We start from the raw sequence: 19,486 nt of genomic DNA, 5'->3' as shown, positions 1-19,486 counted from the left end.
CAGGGGCAGCTACTCCACCCGCTCTGCCATTGAGAAACTCACACCAGCCAAATATCCACAGCTGAACATCTGCAGTGGCTGGCAAAGGCAGTGCCAGGCTGGATGAAATGCAAGCTCTGAATTACAGAGACAGATGGAGCAGGGTAAGAGGGAGACATGGGTCAGAGGAAAGCAGCAGCTGAAGCATGCAGGCAGCTCTCTCTGGGGCCAAGGAGCAGGAGTAGTTTCCTTCTGGAGCCAGCCATTACCCAGCGTGGTGCTGAGCACAGGGGGCACTGTCCATGTGAAGTCACCAGCAGGGCATCAGCAAAAACCCTAATGAAGAACAGAGCAGGGTTATCACTCACCCAGGAGCTGCAGCCCTGCCAAAAGAGCCATGGATGAGGAACACAGATGGGAGCATGTGTCTGCACCCACCCACCCGTGTCAGTGCGGGATGTGTGCCCAGGGCACGCTGCCCTGCTTGGGTCTGCTGCCCTGAACACTTCCATACTAAAGCTTCTCCATTTGCTTGAGCCTGTGTTCAGTCAAGGAGTTGATTTCAGTGCAACAAGGTCAAACCCTCCTAAAGCCAAGAGTTGAGGGCAATTTTGAATGCTTGAGTTGATTCCATTGAGTGGATCTGGGAACTTGAACATTTTAAGATGCTTCCACTTAAGGCATCATTAATTGATGGTGAAAGTCAGGACAACTGAAGTCTGTCCCCATCACACATTTGTGAAAGAGCCTTGCAGCTCTGGAGGAAACAGGACAATTCTTGCTTGCAGTGCCTTTGGAGTGGGAAGGGCCATGGATGGGTGGGAGCCTTTCCATTTCCATAGCACAGCATCTCGTGGAGTTTATTCACTGCAATCAGCTTTTCAAATTCCTCCATTTGCATCCTGATAATAGCAGACCAAGGAGGTTTTCTCCATTATAAAACTCTCCCTCTGCTCTGCCTTATTCAGAGGTGCTCAGGAAATCTGGCTCTTTTCCCCTCCTCTTCCCTGCTCCCCCAAAGCGCTTTTCTTTCTCCAAAAGCAGCATGTTGCATCTTTCCCTCGCCCTGGCAGATGGATTTGTACGATTGTGTGTGCTCAGGGTTATTGCTGCTACCTGCTATTTGAGCAGGAAGAGCCCCGGCGTGCAGGAGAGAACAAAGCCCGAGGATTTCCGAGCTCTCCATTGATGCAGAAGGCACCGGGCGGGACGTGAAAGAGATAAGAGAGAGGCAGCGAGATCCTCCTCCAGCGCTCCCCCTCCCTCGCCCTCCGATTCAAGGAGCTGCTGAGGCTGGTTTGTGAATGAGGAGCCGGAGCTCGTTCAGACGGAACAAATACCAATAAAGGAGCACAATAGCGGCTGCTCCCGAGCCGGAGCCGGCAAGGAAAAGGTAGCAGTTCTCAAGAGGGGGCTTATTTCCCGAGGAGTCATTGGTGCGTGACAGATGGAAGGAACTAATAAAATATTATGGACTTGCAGAGCTTTGATCTTCCTGCGTTTTTTTCATTTTCCCCCTTCTTCCCAAGGGTACAGGCTGTGTTATCGAAATGAATAGGGTGGAAATCTCTTTTGGAAAAGGCTACCCTGCCAGCATGGCTTGTGCAGGGAATGTCAGCAGCTTGCTCCAGCACCATGCTTTGGTGTGGGCTGGATTTTTGCTGCAGCAGGTTTTCATCGCTTTTGAAGCACCTGTACCCCTTCCCATTCTGTTCCCAGGGCATCTTTCTGCCTGCTTGCAGGTCTGCTGGAGCAGGAGTGGGATAAGAACAGCCATTTTGCAGCTTTGTGCTCATTTGCTGGTTCTGGTCTATGTGCAAGAAACAGTAAATGCATTTTTGGGGTCAATGTGCTTTCCTGTTTCTGTTCCAACTGCTGCAGCTCACGGAGACCCAGCAGCCCTGGGCTGGGGCCCTCAGCAGCCAACAGCTTTTAATCTAATTTTCTTACTGTGACTAATCTTTAGGGTGAATAGGTTTGAGTTTTGTCTCTGTGGCTGTGAAGCAGAGAAATTTGTTTTCTTTCTGGAGAAGTCACTGTGGTAAGAGCCCAAGCCCTGGGGCTTGAATGGAGAGTGTGAGTATTGGCTTGTGCAGAGTCTGTTCCCTGGACAGAGACCCTTCCTTGATTCCAGGCAGCCCCTGCTGTTGTGTCAGTCTGGCTGTCTGCACAAATGGCTTAGCAAGTCACTGAGGGCTTTATTCCTGCATAGCATTACACTGGGGTCATTTTTGTCTCTCCCTTTGAAAAAGGGTGTTTGTGAGTGGCTTTCTTGAAAATGCTTTCCTTGAGTTATCTGGTCTGACTGTTCAGAATTGCTTCTGCCCTGAGCCCCTGCCTTGGTCCTGTCACCCTCACTTGCCTCCTCTGTCCCTGCTCCACCTGGCCATGGCAGTTCTGTCACACAGGGTCAGTGCACACCTTGTTCCTGATGGCTCTCCCAGGCTTGGCAGCACTGTCCCCTCCTGGGCCCCTCCAGCCAGCTGGGGTACAGACCCCCCTCCAAGGTGAAACCATGACTTCCCCGTTGTTCCCTCCTCGTTGTTTTGCCTGCTCCAGCCTATGGAATGGGTGCTCTGTCCCTGAAATGATGGAGTTAACCACACTGTGAGGGTCTTGCATCACCAGATCTGGAGTTTACTCCTGAGAAAAGTTTGAATTGGTGTCGAGGCCATCATTGTCCCTTGTGTGAGAGGGTGTTGGCATAGCTCCTTGTTTCAATTCCTGGAACAGAGGTGGGGAGGTAAGGGCTCTGCTGTATGTACAGGGAAAAAATCAACACCCTTGTTTCAGCTTTTATTATGAGGCTTTTCTGTTCCAGATACTGTATTTTGCTTTTTTTGTCCATGTATTTATTACATTCCTTGGCTGGTCCCACGGGCACTTAAATCACAATAGCTGGGGGCCTCTGGATTAGGGTGCAACAGTAAATCTGCAGATGTACAACCATGCACTAATTTCCAGCTGTGCTACAGATCTTGCTTGCTTGGCTTAGTTTTAGCAGATAGCCCATGGCTCCTGTTTGTTTTCTAATTGGTTATTCCCTTGGCTGAGCAGAGTGGAGGGAAGGAGGGACTCTGCCCCTAGGTGGATGCAGGAGTGTGTCCATGGCCAGGAAGAGCCAGATACTAAAGGATGCAGATGATGCACTGGGCAGGGAGATGCTTGTGGGAATCAGGACTGGTTTGTCTTTTTGCTTTGTATTGTTTAACACTGAGAAACCGGATAAATTATGAGTTAAAACGGCTCCTCTGTCCTTTACATTTAAGAGCAAACTAGGGAGCGAGGCCTTTACAGATTGAACATTTGAAATAATGTCTTGAGGGGTTTTATGTTTTTTAACTTGGTTTGCCAAAAACTCTTACTAAGACTTTTTGCACTGATCTTGGACAAGAAAACATTGCAAAATACCACATTCTCCTTAGATGATAACATTGTTTCCTGCCCTGCTCTAATACCAGCCTATTGCCTCAATTCCTGGGATTGCTTTTCTCAAATGTTTGTGTTCTCCACTGGGCTGGACTTTGACACTTCCTTCTGCTTTTGGGGGCCTGGCTGAAACTGCTCCACAGCTGGAGGCAGCACAGCTCAATGCTCACTTGATCCTCTGGACCCAAATCCACGTTCCCAGCTGATTATCTTGACAAGATCCCACCCCTTCACCCCCAGAGAGCCAGCTGGCATATGTAAATCCAACCAACTGGATTTATAATTGCCACATGGAAGTGACAAGATAAGTGCCAAAGCTGCATCCCTCAGCTGTCTCCCAGGAGCATCACTGAGCTCTGGAGTTCAGCTCCTCACAGATGACATAGTACCTTCTGCAGACAGATAGGCTTTGATTTCAGAACACCCTGGTGTGAGACTGGCTGCTCTGGTTGTGTTTGGAGCAGATGTACCTGCCTGGAGTCCTGTGTTAGCCGTTACCCCATCCCCCAAACGCATACCTGACACTGCAATGTTCATTTTAGACTGACATGATCCAAAATCCACCAGGCAAGCTGTGGTGAGCTCTGTGGGGAGGGTATTTTGCATGAAAACAAAGCTGGTGGCAGACAGAAGGTTGGTGAGCCTCCCTGGGTGTGCTGTGGTGACCCTGTCATCCCTGGTGGCCCGTGGCCATTGTCCCCATGTGGTGCCATGGAGCTCAGCCTGGCTTTCCTAGCCCTGTGTGATACAGTAAACCAGCATCTCTCAGCAGAGTGGGCAATGACAGGACCAAAAACTGCCCCTCTTCCCAGCTCCTGTGTCCCTGCAGGGGCTGGGAGGGTTTGCTCCTCACAGGTTTCTGTCATATGGAGCACAGCAGCTCCATGTGCTGTTTACTGCCTTGCCTGCTCCAGAAATATTTCACAGGGGGAAAGCTCTTGGCCAGGGCTAGGTTGAATTTTCCAGACTCTGTTCCCACTGGGGTTTAATTGCTTTCAACCTTTACTGTGGTTATTTTCTTTCTCTCCTTAAACCCAGGCCTCTGTAACTGTAATTAGCAGGCTGTGGACATAACCTTGCTTGATACATGATGGTTTTGATGGGGAAATGTAAGCAATGGGGGTGGTGAGTAGAGATGCTCAGGGATAGTGGCTTTGGTCTGTGGAAAAAAGTTAAAAGTTAGTGTCTTTTTTCCCCTCTCTTTCTTTTTCCTGAACCTGGATACAAACTCAAATGTTCTCACCTCAAATACCCACACAGCAAAACAAGAGCTTGCAGATCCCACCCCCCATCCTCACTTCAAATAAAAACCTTAACTCTCTTTATAACCTGTATTTAAACAAAGATTCTTATAAATACCCCAGAATATTCCTTGTGACTTATTACTTTAAAAATGTCAAAATAGGAATTTCAAAGCTTTTTTTTTTCCTCGTTTAGTGTTTAACAAAAATATTCCAGTGTATTTGTTGAATCATGAAAATAGGAGATTTCTTTGCATATCTGTTCTTGCTGGCATGTCCCCAGCAGGTTGTGGGGACAGTTCAGTGCAGGGGCTCCCAGTGTGACCCCTGACATGCACAAAGGCAGGCCAGGTGTCTGTGTCCACTCAGAGATGGTCTCTCCACTGCTCCAAACTCCCTGGAACAGCTGAGGGAAGCTCCAGAGCTGCCTCCTCCTGTCTGTGTCCCATGCAGCTGAGCCCATCCCAGGATTGTCACTCACTCCTGCTGGACTGTGGCAGATGGCTCTCCCCAGGATTTAGCTGCCACTCAGCTGGGATTAGCAGCAAATTCCCATCTCAGAGAGAGAAGGGCAAAAAGCACCAGTGTCCTCCTAGCTGGACTGGCAGGGTCCAGCCTTGCTCTCTGCATAACCCCTGCCTTTGCCTTCTGATGGGACCAGTGCAGAAAGGATTAGAGACATTCCTGTAGCTGCTCCAAAATCACAGATGTTCCCAGCAGTGGGAATCTCCTCTACCCTGTGTGGGAGCAACATTCAGTACAAGCTCAGCTCTGTGTTGGTTGTACCTCCAGTCTGTAACATCCCCAGGGAAATGGAGATGGTGGCACCTTAGGAGATACCCAAGTATGTTTGGGTCTAAAATGAGAAATATTAGAGGGGTGACATGTGTTTTCTAAAATCTAAGGGTACATTAATGAAGATGCATTACACTGGTATTTATACCTACCCCTTTCACCACAGTGGTTTCAGGGTAGTTTAATCATCATAGACCAAAATAATTGTGAGGGTCTGAAATGTCTGTGGCAAGCAATTTTGTGCCATCAACTGCTATATAGTATATTTTGGCTGAGGTCAGGAGCCTGTTTTTTGTTGTTGGTCCCTCTCATCTTTTAATTAGAGCCATCCAGTGAAGAAGTACAACATTATGCTTATTTCAGAATAATGACTGTGATTAAGTAGATGTTGCCTCTCAGTGGAAGGTAACAATCTACATCTGTGTGAGAAGGTCCCCATCCTCCTCTTAAAGAGCATCCAGCTGAGGTTTGTGTTTCTGTCAGCCCTCACACCAGAACCTGGTCCATCCCTGAAGGGGGTCCCTGATAGCACTGACAGTTCCAGAGCCAATTTCAGGAGATGCTGCTGCCCATACAGAGAAATCTCTACTCTAAACCCCCTTCCACACAGAAAGAATGGTCTTTATTTGCCACAAGGAGCTGCTGTGAGAGTGGATTAGTTAATGTTTCAACAATGTTTGGGAGTATTTATAGCATTAAACTAATCTTTATATCACTCAGTAAATAGCTGTTATTTCTTTATGGCAGGCTGCATATATGGGCTGTTATAGTAATACAGCCAAGGGAGTTTTTGATATTTTTTTCCCATTAGAAATCAGGCAAATTCATTTCTTGGATGCTTTTGAAATTTCTGCAATCAAATCAGGAGGGGAGATAGGATGGAAAATATGAAATTGAGTTTCTCACCCTATTTCTAAGAAAAAAATTGGTGAACAGGAGCAAAGTGAGGCATCAAGGGAGAGTGGAATTGCTGCAGTCAGGAGGTGCAGGGGTTCTAGCTGTGTTCACTCTTCTCTATTTCAGTCACACCTTGGTAGCCAGAGCTATGAGGGTGAATTTTAGATGCTGCAGCTGATCTCTTCCTCCTGGCAGCAGTGAGCTGTTCCATCCTCTCCCTGCTCCCAGCTGTGTCTTTCCATCTCCTCCCTGGCACAGGTCCTGGTGCTTGGCAGACTTTGTTCTGGGAAGGTGCACCTTGATGAGCTGCCAGATTCAGGTTTGCTGGATGTGGGGAGGTGCCTCCGTGCAGGCTCTGCTGAGCACCAGAGCTGTGGCAAAGAGGACAAATTGGGGAACATGAGAGAGGGAACCAGCTCCTTTTGGCACCCTTTGGAATGGTTCACTCTCCATCCATCATTTATACTAAGACCAAAGATTTTTGATGTTTATGCACCTTTTCACTTGAGGGAAAAAGTAGTTTTAGGGCAGTGAAAGCTGAACAAGTGCAAAATGAAAAGTCGATGCGTTCACTGCCAACACCTTTGAGACCACTCATGCAGAGAAAAAGCTTCTGGATAAGGCAAAAAGTTTTGCCTTTGAATTTTGACCCTCACTCCAGGTGAGGTGGAAGAAATTCAGTTTCTTGCAGATCCTTGCAGAGTCAATTATGAAAGTGAGCAGCAAAGGTGTAGTTTAGCTGAGATTGAAATCGACCAAGTGAGGAGCTGGGATGTGGGACAGGGGAGAGGTGGCTGTGTTTGTGTGGCAGGGCTGGCAGGGAGCTGCCCAGGGCTCTGCAGGAGCACAGCCTGGTGGATCAGGGCTAATTCTGGTGATAAGCTCTGTCAATCTCCCATTCCTGTGGTTTCAGCAGTTTGCCATCCCTGCTCATGCAGAGGGTGCTGGATGCTGGCAGAGCCATCTGTCCAACTGCCTGAGGAGCTGGAGCAGAGGGTAAAACCTGGTGTTGCTGGGAGCCTGGAGGAGCAGAAAAGACAAAGGGAAACTTGATGATGGGGTCAGAGCTGTTTACTTAACTTAACCATAGGTTTAACACTCCAAGTCCACTGGTCAATATAAGATTCCCAGGACAATGAAAACCAAAAGCTGCAAGAATAACTATCAGGCACTAAAGGTGCTATTTCATTGTTAATAATTGTTTAAATTTGCATACACATATACACAGCTCACAGCTGGGAGATCTCTAACCCTCCTGGACTGCCAGAGAGGCTCTACTCCTTCACCTGCAGGACAAACCTGTGGCTCCCTTGGAACAATCAGACCTTGTCCTGCCAGCTGCTGCCTGTCCTGTGTGGAGCAGACCCTCTCACCTTGCACAAGGACTGTCACAGGTCACTTCAAGGAGCCAGGGTTGTTGTCTGCATGGGGACATCTGCCACAAATGCAGTGCAGGTGGGAACCTGAATGAAAACAGATGAGCCTTGACAGAGAAATGAGGTGTCACAGGATGTCCCAGAGCTGGCAAAGGTCAGTCTCTCTCTGCTGTGTCCTGTTGTTGTTTGATCCTGTGATGGAGAGGGGGAACACAGCATAAATTCACTGTGCAGGACATGACAGAGCTCTTGGCTGGCCTGAAATTGGGAGAAACTCCTCTAACACCCAAATGAACCCAAGGAATTTGTCAATAAAGCCCCCATCTGGCTTGGAGAGCAGATTAGGAGCATCTGCTGAGAGTCCTAATTACCCCCTTTTCCCTGCCAAACTTTCTGTGGTTGTCAGCTCAACACAGGTTTGTCATGTAAGGCTTGGAGTCTGCGTGTGCTGATGCTGCTCTGAATGAGAGGTGAGGACACAGTTATATTTGTGTTCTCCACAATGGACAGCCTGTGAATCCAAATCTGCTTTAGCTACCAAGATGAAAGGCAAAGGATTCAGGGGACTTTGATTAGGAGCTGTGTTTCTCCCTGGTGCTGAATAGGCTGGAGATGAGCAGGCTGTGATTTGAGCTGGGGCTGTTTTGCTTGGTTGTCCACATCAGAGGAAAGCATCGCTGTGTTCAGGTTTAGGTGGCTGTCCCTGAGTTTTGGTGGAAAGAAGGCAGGCAAACTACATTCTGGAGCTTCCTGATTGAGGGTCTGGTTAGGGAACTGTGACCCTGAGATTGCTGCTCTCTTCTGCCCCAGGAGAAAGAGGCCTTCTCTTTCAATAGTAAGGTGCTTGTTTCCTACAGAGGATCAAATAATACAAAGTCCCACAATGCAGGTACTGTACTGCTTTTTTCTCAGGTACAAGCTCTTTTTTCAGGTTTTGTTTTTAATTTTGGTACCTTCTTTCCTCTAAATTCTTCTGAAATATATCAAATATCTGCTTGAATGGCACATTTCTGAGCATGTTTCTTACATTTCTTGGGCACAGGATTTTCTTCCAGGCTTTGTGAAGCCCTCTTTGTTAGAATGAAATGCAGAAGAGCCAGATGGTTTGGCCAGAGTCCAGTTACCTAAGAAACATGCACCAGCACCCTATCAGAAGCTATTTCCTCTAAAGATCACGCTCGGCCTGCTTTGTTCTAATAACCAGCTTAAAAGTCAACATTGAGCTGTCAGTACCTATTTTTTCCTCCATAATTAATCTACAAAGTTCAACCTGGAATCAATAAAAATGACCTCATGGCTTTCTTTTTTTTTTTTTTTAATCATTCCTCAAACAATTTTTCCCCACACAACTTCTCCTTCATAGGTGTGACTAAATGATCATGGGAGTCTTTTCCAACCTTAATGATTCTATGAATGTTAGATTTTCAATCTCAATTCATACTTGAATCAAAATCTGTGCTTTTTCTGCTGCAGAAAATCTAAGGAAACATTTGGCTTGATTCAGTAGGTGCATTCTTGCTTCAGTTCAAATAATTTTCATATTCTTTGTCTTTCAGATTGAATTATTCTGCATTTAGAACCATATTTTATTATAATTATCATTTTTATAATATTTTCTTAAAATATTTATATTAAATATAAATATATTTAAATTTAAAAAATAAATAAAATGGGGAATAAATAAAACAATGTTGGGACATACATCCTTATGTCAGAGCGGGCTGTCAGAGGGACACACTTATAGTCTTGTGTGACAGGCAAAAATTTATCTCAGAGTCAGTACCCTGCATTTATCCAGAGTCAAGTTTCTTCTGACATGGAGGATATGATTTAGCAACTGCTCAGAATCTTGTTCCAAGCTGAGTGCTCTACTATATTGACTTTTTTGGTAGTGAGATAAGAGCTGATTTTTCTTTCTGAACAAGGCTCTGATTGTGAGCTGCAAAGCTGGGTAGAAATCTGGCCCCGTCGACTTCTGCAGTGTGACCTGGGGGTTGGCAGACCCTTAACTCTCAGGCATCTTTCTCTCTTCAGAGTTTAAATGTGGCCAAGCAGGGTTTTTTTGGTCCCTCTGTGATTGCTCTTGCACAATCTCCTCGTTAAAGCAGCGTATCAAAATCAGCGGATGAAATTGGACGCTTCCTTTGCAGATGGAAAATTTATTGTCCGCTCGTGCCTTTGTGCTGAAGTTTGGATCTGGGGTTTTAAAGCCCCTCCTTCCCCTGCCTATGTGGGAGTTTCCCCTAAAGATGTGGAATGTTTACTGCATACCAAGGGCAAGACATTATGCAGACACGAGGCTCACAACACCTACAATTTCTAAACCACATGTGGCCTGTGTGGATTTCCTTGTGCTGAATTCACATGGAAACACAAACACATGTGGCATTTTTGTTGCTTTTCTAGGAAATCACGGAGCACAGCCCTGCAAAATAATACTTACTACTGTTGGATCCACTGTGTAATGGGGGGAGGTACTGCTCTTGTGTCCCAGGCTGCTGAAGGCTCATGCCAAACCCTTGAGTCATTTACCCCCAGTGTCTGGCTTTCCAGGAAGGCAAATCCCAGTTTTAGAACCTATTGGGGACCGAAGAGTGCCGTGGGAAATAATAAAGGAAAGGTCATTGAACGTTATCAGAACTTGGGTTTTCCAATGGGGATCGTGCCAGGAAATGTGTGATTAGGAATTGGAGAAACTGTGTTGTGTCAAGACAGCTGGAATAAAGCCAGCAGGATATGAAGTGGCTTCAGCCTGCTCTGAGGAAGGATGAAACGAGCTGGCAAGGCTTGAGGAGAGGGAAGGTTGGGGGAACAGTGTGGGCAGTTAATAGGTGGAATCTTGCTCTGTGTGTTCAATAGCCCTGCACAGCTCCTGGCTGCTCAGTCATTGCCTGGGGATGTGAAGGGATGAGTATGAGGTGCCACTCTTGACTGCCAGGTGAAGGGATGAGGATGAGGTGCCACTCTTGACTGCCAGGTGAAGGGATGAGGATGAGGTGCCACTCCTGACTGCCAAGTGAAGGGATGAGGTGCCACTCTTGACTGCCAGGTGAATGCCAGCCCATGTTGGTGTTCCTCAGAGCTCCCTGATCTGCACTCAGGGTCTCTCAGGTTGGCAGCCAGCCAGGTGGTGCTGCGTGGTCCTTGGGGAGGAGGTGTAGATGTGAAGGCCAGGAGTGGGAGGACAGGTTGTTACTGCAGAGAGATGTCCCCCTGTGCTGCCACCATCAGCCTTCTGCCTTTCTGATGAGGGAGGTATCTTCTCTTTGCCCCTTGCAATCAAGACAGCTGAAAAATACAGCAATTCTCAGGGAAAGCAAAAGTCCTTTACTTTCCTTGGCACACAGAGCATGACCAAGAATGCTCAAGTCAGCATCCTACCCCAAGAGTGATGTATCCTCAGTTGTTCTTTGGATATATTGAGCAAAATACATGTGCACCACCAGCAGCTGCAGGACTCCACCCCAGAGATGGCTGAATTTCAGTGGTGAAATCACACTGGAATGTGCTTCTCATCCAAACATTAACCCCACTTAACCTAAAAAACCCCAAACAAACCACACCAAGTTTGTCCAATTTGGGAACAATTTACTAGCCTGATTTTCTGTAGCAGAGGGACTTAAGTGTTCTGCTTGTGTCCCTGCTGACCCATCATCACTCTTTGCAAGAGGGCTGAAAAGTTTGGTCATGCTGTGTTCATATTGGTTTGGAGGAAAAGACATCTAAGGAGAAGAGAGAGACAATTTGCTTCCTCTTTCAAAAAATCCACTTCTAAAAAGTTTACTGAATGTATATACTTGGTGTGATTGACCTTTTGATCATGCAGACATTTCAATGTCTTTCATGGCCTGTTCCATGGCTTTTGCAGCTTCAGCAGAGTTCTTCTAGTGGGGTTTCCTGTCCCTTGGTGTACCCTCAAACCCCTTTGCTCAGTGTTCAACTTCTAAGCTCATATACCTGGCCTTATGTGCACAAGGAGGGTTCTTCACAAGAGCCCTGGAAATCCTGGCTCCCCCTCAAATGTCTTCTTTCTTAGCCTGGGACTATGCTCTGCAGAGCTGCTGACTAGAGCAGGAGTGCAAGTGTCGCCTTTAGTGACTTCAATGTGTTAATGGCTTGCACCACAAGACTTTGGTAATGTTTTCATATTGTGACACTGACTGTGAGTAAGAAGCTGGCACATGGTTTGTGGTACCCTGAAAAGCTCCTGGCAAGGAACTGCATCTCTCTAAGCTTCTCTGGGGAACAAATGCAATGTGACCAGGTGCAGCTCAGGGCTTGGTCACACAGGATACTGGGGCATAGGTATTTCACTGGGGTAAGGGATACAAGTTACCAGATGGAGCTGCTTCATAGTTATATCACCAGGGAAGAATATGGGATATTGCTCCCAAGAAACTCACCATCCCAAAAGGCTCAGCTTGTTTTAGTTTACATTGTTATCTCTCCCAGGGTTATCTTCTGCACTTGGTCCCACTGCTACTAAAATCACTGAAAATTGTGAATTTCTGCATCAGCCTGTTCCTGGTTTTAAAAACTATATGGACACTCACTGGGTGCATCAGTTTCTCCACTTGGTTTGGCTTGGGTTGCATTTTCCATCACCTGCAGTAGTGACAAAGGGCTGACACTGCTGATGGCTTTGGGACACATCAGGACAGCTTTAAGTCCTTCTCAGTGAATGACTTCAGAAATCATTGCTGTGTCTTTCCTTGCTGAATTTGGATTTTTTTTCTGGAACTGCTGTTCTGTAAAAATGAGCTGTTAGGCATGTTGATGAAACTTTTAGCCAGAATTTACATCTAATTTTGGAGAGGGCTTGAGCCACAGCTAAGGGACACTGAGCTTCTTGGTATGACCACAAACAGTGTCCAAGGAATGTTGGTGATGTGCTAAGTTCTCAGTGCTTTCAAAAAAAAAAAAAAAAAAGGAAAACAGTGACACCCAAGTAAGAATATGAAGGAAGAAGCCAAGAAAGAAGCCAAGAAACCTGAAGAGGTCTTGAATTGGTGGCATAAATTTTTCCGGTGAGCTGTTAACTTCTTTGTCCGCAAATAGACTTGAGGTGCAAGCAGGGTACATAGTCTAAGCAAAACACTGTGGAATTCAGATACTTCAGCACTAGAAAATCAACATCATATTAAAATGCACCATCTGATTAGGTGACAACTGCAATTTATTCCCAGGGAAATCTATTTAATTAGTTGGAAGGAGTCAGGGTGTTTGATCTTCCAAGAAAAAGACACTTCCAAGGGCTGGTAAATATGAATTCAGAAGAGGGATTTTGTGAGGGGTTCACAATGCATCTGTTCACTGAAACTTGTAAAAAATCATTACAGCATTCAATTCTCTTGTGAGCCTTTGAATGTAATGAGTGCTCATTCCAGCAAGCGCTTCAGGTTCACATTTCATCTGCAGTCAGCCCATTTTTCCCATCCAGCTCCTTCAGTTGCCAGAGATCTTGGAAAGATGATCCAGAATCAGCTCAGAAATACCAGAGCTCTGTGGAAACCTGCACACCAGCTGCTGTCCACAGTGAGCTGGTGACACTGTGCTCACAGGCTCTGTGCAGTGGGATTTCAAGGAAGGAGGTTCCCTCTTCCTCTAACGATGCTGGTGGGTTTGGGGATCCATTTTCACAGCTGCAGCTGGTGTTTGGAGCCTCTGGAGATGGAGGATTTGGCACTTTTTCCAAATTCCCCTCCTTTCTGTGCCCGGCCCAGCTCTCCTCTGTGCATGAGGATATGATATCTGTGCCAGAGCATCCAGTGCTGGTTCCACATTGCCAGCTGTGTTCTGCACTGCCTGGAAACAGGGGGTTCAACCTGCAGCCCAGAGCATGCATGGGATACCCACATACACATCCATGTGCAGACACGGCACAAATCCTGGTTTTGAGAAGCCTGGGACAACACTTGTATTTAGGAATGCTTTGTTATTTTTAATCCACCTTTCCTACCCTCCCTTACAGTGCTTTAATGACCATGGTATAGGAATATATCTACTCCTTTTACTTGTTTTATCAGAACTTTGATTCAGTATCAGTTTTTTATTTCTTAATTGAGCCTTTGGTATTTGAAGAGGGTAAACTCTCCCACTGCATATTTTATGGTCACAGAATAACAGATTTTAGTGTCACTACATCATAATCAAACCAACCCAACCTCTCCCAGTACAGTGCATCCACAACCCTGTTACAGCAGAAGTCTCTCACGGGCAGAGATCATTTTGGGGTGAATGGTGCCTACCCAGCCCATCTGCTACCAAATGACTTGAACTGCCCTTGGTTTCCTCCTTTGTATAAATCTCCAGCCCTTCACCCACATCTTCCCTGTGTTAAATATTCCCCTTTGACTGGGAAGTAACTCTGTGAGCATTTCTAGGAGGAAGGAAGGGACAGCTAATAACAGCATTAAACCTGACCTTCTGTCTGTGTGCCTGAGTCTGCTTTCCCCACAGCCGTGCATAAATTAACATTCTGGCAATAAAACTGAGCCTGTTTAATTTTCTGTTTGACTAGAAACGTTCAGAAAATGTCATGATATTTGATTTCATCTTTGTCTATTTTTTGCCCCTGCTGAATGAAGCTCATTGGCCTCTGGAGACCCGGGCACACACAGCATGTCTGGGAGCACATAAAGGGCCACTGTCCCCAGGCATGTGCTCCTCAGCCACGCAGGAAGTATTGGGTTTTATGTTTGAAGCCTGGCTGAGGTTCCCTAATGGCTGTTAATCCTCTGGTTTCTTTGACTACATCCTGTGCCAGACCTGCTCCCACCTCAGCAGGCTTGGGGTTTCTGCTTGCTTCACAGAAGTGTCCAAAAGTGTGTAGGAGGAGGCTCCATACCAGACTGAGTGTATGAGTGGGGTGGATTGAAAGAGCAGCTACAGCAGCTAAATTTTCCTTGCTGAAACACTGAAAAGTTGAATGTACTTTTAAGGGATGAGCCACTTTGAAGGAGGAGAAGTTCTAGTCCAAAGGGGCTTTAGGTAAGAGGCAGCAAGGGAAGTTAAGAGCAGTTTTAGGGTGGGCTTAGCAGATCTGCTGCTGGCAGTTGTTGTAGCTCCACCGAAGGCTGTGGGAATTCTTGCCAAATGTAGACACAGCCTTGAGCATTGTTGATAAAAGGAATGGTTTTCCAAAAGAAAGGATAAAAAACTTAACCTGGAGAGATGGTCTCACACATTGCTATTTGTAATATATGGTAATGAATCCTAAAAATAAAAAAATTTGGAGGGCAATGGACCCTCACAGTCATCCTTTTGCTCAAGGTTTGTGGGGAGTACTCTTCCCCTGAGTCCAGTGCTGCTCCCATGGCTGCAATTCCATGGAAAACCTGTCCCAACAAGGCATTTTTCCTTCTGGATACCTCTGGGACTTTTTCCTGTGAGATTAAATTTCAGCTTTAAAATTTATTTGAAATCACCTATTTTCTATTACACATTAATTGTGAATATATTTTTACAGTTAGAGAGTGGATGGCTCAGAGGGATTATTAAGAATTACTAGCTACTGCAAATAACAGCCAGAAGCATGAGTGAAATTCTGACATTTTACATAGCTCTGTGTGCAGAGCTGGTGACAGAATCAACCTGTTAAAACTTGTTGACCTCAGGAAAAGAATGTGAATTCAAATCAATAATTTTATTTTTTTATGGGTTTTAGTTTTGTCTGAATTAAGCCTTGATGAAGTTTCCCCATTGCTGTGCCCAGTGCTGTAGCTTTGGTAACTGAGGGGAAGATTTCACTCTATCTGTGCCTCCAAGATCACCATTTTTCCAGGGATGCTGCCAGCCTCCCTGGCACTGCTTCTCTCCTGCATTCTCTATTTTGTGCTGGTTTGGGAAAAGCTTTTTTTCCCACTGCTGGCTCAAAGGACTTTTGCTTGTGGTGATTTTCATATTGTTTGAGTGGTTGTTCACCTAAGGTTCAAGTTGGGTTTGGAGGAACCAGCCCCCAGGAGGAGGAGGGAAAAGTGACACAAAGCCAACCACAACCAACCCTGATCTATCCATGCTATTGGTGGTAACAGTCTTTAATATGGCACACTACTGGATAATCATAAACAGCTTTTGTTTCATAGGGATATCCCTGCTCCATATTAAAATCCCCCTTTGCCACAGAAAATCCATGTTTATACTGAAAAACAGATGGGGACTCAGGTTTGGTGTTTTTTACCATGATGTTAAATCCCACAAGCATAAAGTTAAGTTTTCCCCTCCACCCTCTGCTAGCAGCAGGTCCTGGGGGGGAGTTTGTGAAGGGTCAGCTCTGCTCAGAGTGCTGGGAAGCAGATGGCTCATCTTCATCTTCATGGGCTGCACACTCGGGGAGTGATGGTGGCTCTGTCGCCCGTGACACCAGGGACCTTGAGGTTGTTTTGCAACAGTGTTATTAAGAATGTATTTCTGGCAGTGGTGTGTGAAACTGCTAAAAGATTGTAGGTTGGACAAACTGAGGGATCTGAAGCAGCAAAACCCTCAGGTTCTGGTTTGACATCGAGCCTGAGGTGTGCTGTACCGGCCCTTGCTGAAGGGTGTTTGGGACATGCAACACTGGTGAATTAATTGTGAGGGTCTGATGAGCTGTCTAGGGGTGAGAAATCTACTCCACATTTGGTGGTGCAGTATTACAATGTTTGTGTGGTTGGATGGAACTCCATAATCATGGAAAGACAGGAAACAAAGGTAGGAAGGAGCCTCTGTAGATCCATATTGGCTCTGATGGTGGGGACCTTTCACTGCTCAGGATTGATGATGCTGAGAAGACTGTGGGGTCTGGGACCAAGGCCAGAGGGGGAAAGAGCAGGTTTCTAAATCTGAGTGTTGTGTTTTCTACTGGATATCAACAAGCCTGGACTGGAAGAGCCCAGAGCAGCCAGTGGGAGGGAGCAGTAGCAGGGAAAGCCTTGCCTGGCAGGACATTCCTGAGGCTCCACCGTGGCCTTTGGTGCCCCTTGGTGCCCAGCATGCCAAGGACAAGGGGGTCACAGCAGCCCCTTCCCCAGACCCAGCTGCCTGCCTGGCTCACAAATGCTGCTGGTGTGGCAGAGGGCAGGGCAAAGGGAGCAGGAGAGGCTGGTGGGAGCTCCTGCCCAGGGCTGGATCAACCAGCACCACCAGGATAATGTGGCTGTGATGGCCTGTCACAGTGCCTGGGTGGTTCTTAGCCCCGTGGAGATGTGATCCACACCCAGAGCTGCTCAGATGATGCACACAAATAGCAGAGATTTAATGGGCAGTGCCCAGACTGGACCATGCAAGGGCCCCTTGTCCCTGCCAGTGAATGGAGCCTCATGGATGACAATTCATAAATCCTGAGTTATTTACTGCATGCAACCTGCCCCAAGCAGTAAATCTTATTTTCATTTACCTGAAGTTAATTTCTTTTTAGAAACAATAGCATTGCCCGTGAGCCTTTTGGAGGATGTATCAGTTTGTGAACTCGTGGCTAATGGATGTCCTGGATGGGTGCCAATACATCAGGAAATCGGCTGTACCCCTTCTGGCTAAGCCTGGAAAAACAGCCAGTGTTTACTAATGCTATCCAAAGGCAAGTGGAGAGGTGAAGCTGCAGACAAGCAGGAAGAAAATGCCCCCTCCCACTCTGGTGTGGGCTATGAGATTGATCCCAAAGGTGCTGGGCAGGAGCATGGAGGGGTTGTTGGGAAAAGCAGGATGCCCCCAGCAGGGTGCAGTGAGTTGGGAAAGCAAATTGAGCAAATCACTGTGGTACCTCAATGCCACAAGTGAGGAAGGGGTTAGAGACTTCAGGATAAGGACTCAGAAGTTTATCGTGTGTGTCTAAGTTGGATCTGTAAAAAAATCTCTTCCTTCACTACCACATTGCTCATGGTAAAGTCAAGGGTTGTATTCCTGTGGACTGCAGTAGGAAAGGACAGTAATATCTATATGCTAATAATTTTCATAATCTCAAAACTGAATCTATCAGGAGATTAAAAAATGTAAAGGCCTGGTTCTTCTGTCTTTTAGACTAGTAAATTGCCATGAAATAAAAACAAAGCTGTTGTCTGTACCCGTGATGCTTACAGATAGCAGGCAAATACTTTCTTTAAACTCTGATCTCTGAAATAATACACTTTGCAAGAGCTGTTTCATTCTGTATTGAAATACAATTTGCTGCAAGCACAGCTGCTTTGCTTTATGGAGCTAAATGGACTGAGTGTTGCTGTCTGCCTGATGCACTCCTCAGGCATAACTGAATCTTGTGACAATGTCAGGAGGAGGTAAGAGAGGAAAGGCAAACCACTTGTAACCCTATGGATAAAGCAGGACATGGTGAACCCATTTTGTTCTCAACAGGAGTGCAGACTTAAAGCAGGTTACCTGGTGTGGGGTTGGTTGTGGGGGGTTTTTTGAGGTGTTTTTCTCTCTTCTTTTTTTTTTTTTTTTAATATATTTTGGTAGAAAAAAACTATCTTCAGTAGTTTGCTGCTCAGGTTTTTATAGTTTATAGTCTTGTATACCATCATCTTTTCAGTAGTTGCACTGAAACCTCTCTGTTTCAAGTAACCAAGTGTGAATTACAATGCAGAAGCACGTGAATAGACCCTGTATCTAGAAAAATACAATTTTTGATACACCATGAACAGCAAAGCAGACTTTCATCAGTGGGGTACCTTGTAATACAACTATTTATGGTTTAGGTACAGATCCAAGTGGATCAGAAACCAAATTAGGTAGAAGTTAAGGATTTAAACAGAGATACCAAGGCCACAGTGAGGATGAAATGTGAACTGTGCTCTCCAACACTACCTAGAAATCCTGCTAGTTTGGGCTGTTGTGCAAAGTGTGTGTGTGTCATGTCCTATATGGTGGAATTTCATGTCTAGCTTGGCTGAATGGACAAACTTGACCAAGTGTCACTGTTCACATTTATACAGCCCCTCCTCTGTCCTGGGAGGAATAAATCAAGCCCTAAGGAATGGCTGAGCCTGAGCCTGTGCATCCTGTTGGGAGGATGCCAATCCTGGACCTCCACATCCTGGAGGTCTGCTCAGCCTCCCTGCCCTGCCAGAGGAGGGAATCGTTGCCTTGTCTGAGGGATTTCCATCTGTCAGACATTTCCCCTCACCAACCATTTCTGAGAATTCACTGGTGAGGTTGTTAGAGGGGATTTCACCCCTTTCTGTGTGGTTTTGCAGTCACTGTTTGAAAGGAGCTCAGCCCTGACTCATGTTTCTTCAGAGTGTTTGTGTCCCAGAGATCTGGCAGGCATGCAGGTGCTGTTCCCAGGGATGGTGCAATGAATGTCTTTCCATGCTCCTGCTGCTGTGTGTATAAAGCTGTGTCCTGAGGCCACACACTCACTGGAGACCCAGCTCATTGCAGGCACTGTCCCAGCAGTGGTAAATTAGTGGGGTTTTTTTCCCAGAAGTGATTATAATAAGGAAGGAATAAGACAGAGGTGAATGTGTCATTTTCCCATTATGGATGGCAAAAGGAGGAGAATGCCTCTCTTGTTACAGATGTGCTCATCTGTCTTAGTGGACATAATTCTTATACTGATGGTGTGGGCTGCACCAGTGTTTGTACCACTTCAGCTTGGTCTCCTTCCAGGGCAGGAGAGGTACAGCAGCAGGGACAGCCTGAACACAGCCCAGGCAGGGGAGGCTGTGCTGAATGAGTGGACCTCTATTGGACAACTGCACTTTTTCATCTGAAAGGAAGACACAAAATATCTTTCTCAACCCACACAGAAAGGTGTCCTAAACCCTCCTTCCTTTCCCTGCTGGCTGATGGATTTCA

Source organism: Agelaius phoeniceus, chromosome 11, assembly GCF_051311805.1.
Source record: "Agelaius phoeniceus isolate bAgePho1 chromosome 11, bAgePho1.hap1, whole genome shotgun sequence".
Classification (NCBI taxonomy): domain Eukaryota; kingdom Metazoa; phylum Chordata; class Aves; order Passeriformes; family Icteridae; genus Agelaius; species Agelaius phoeniceus.
Note: the sequence above shows the minus strand (reverse complement) of the source record.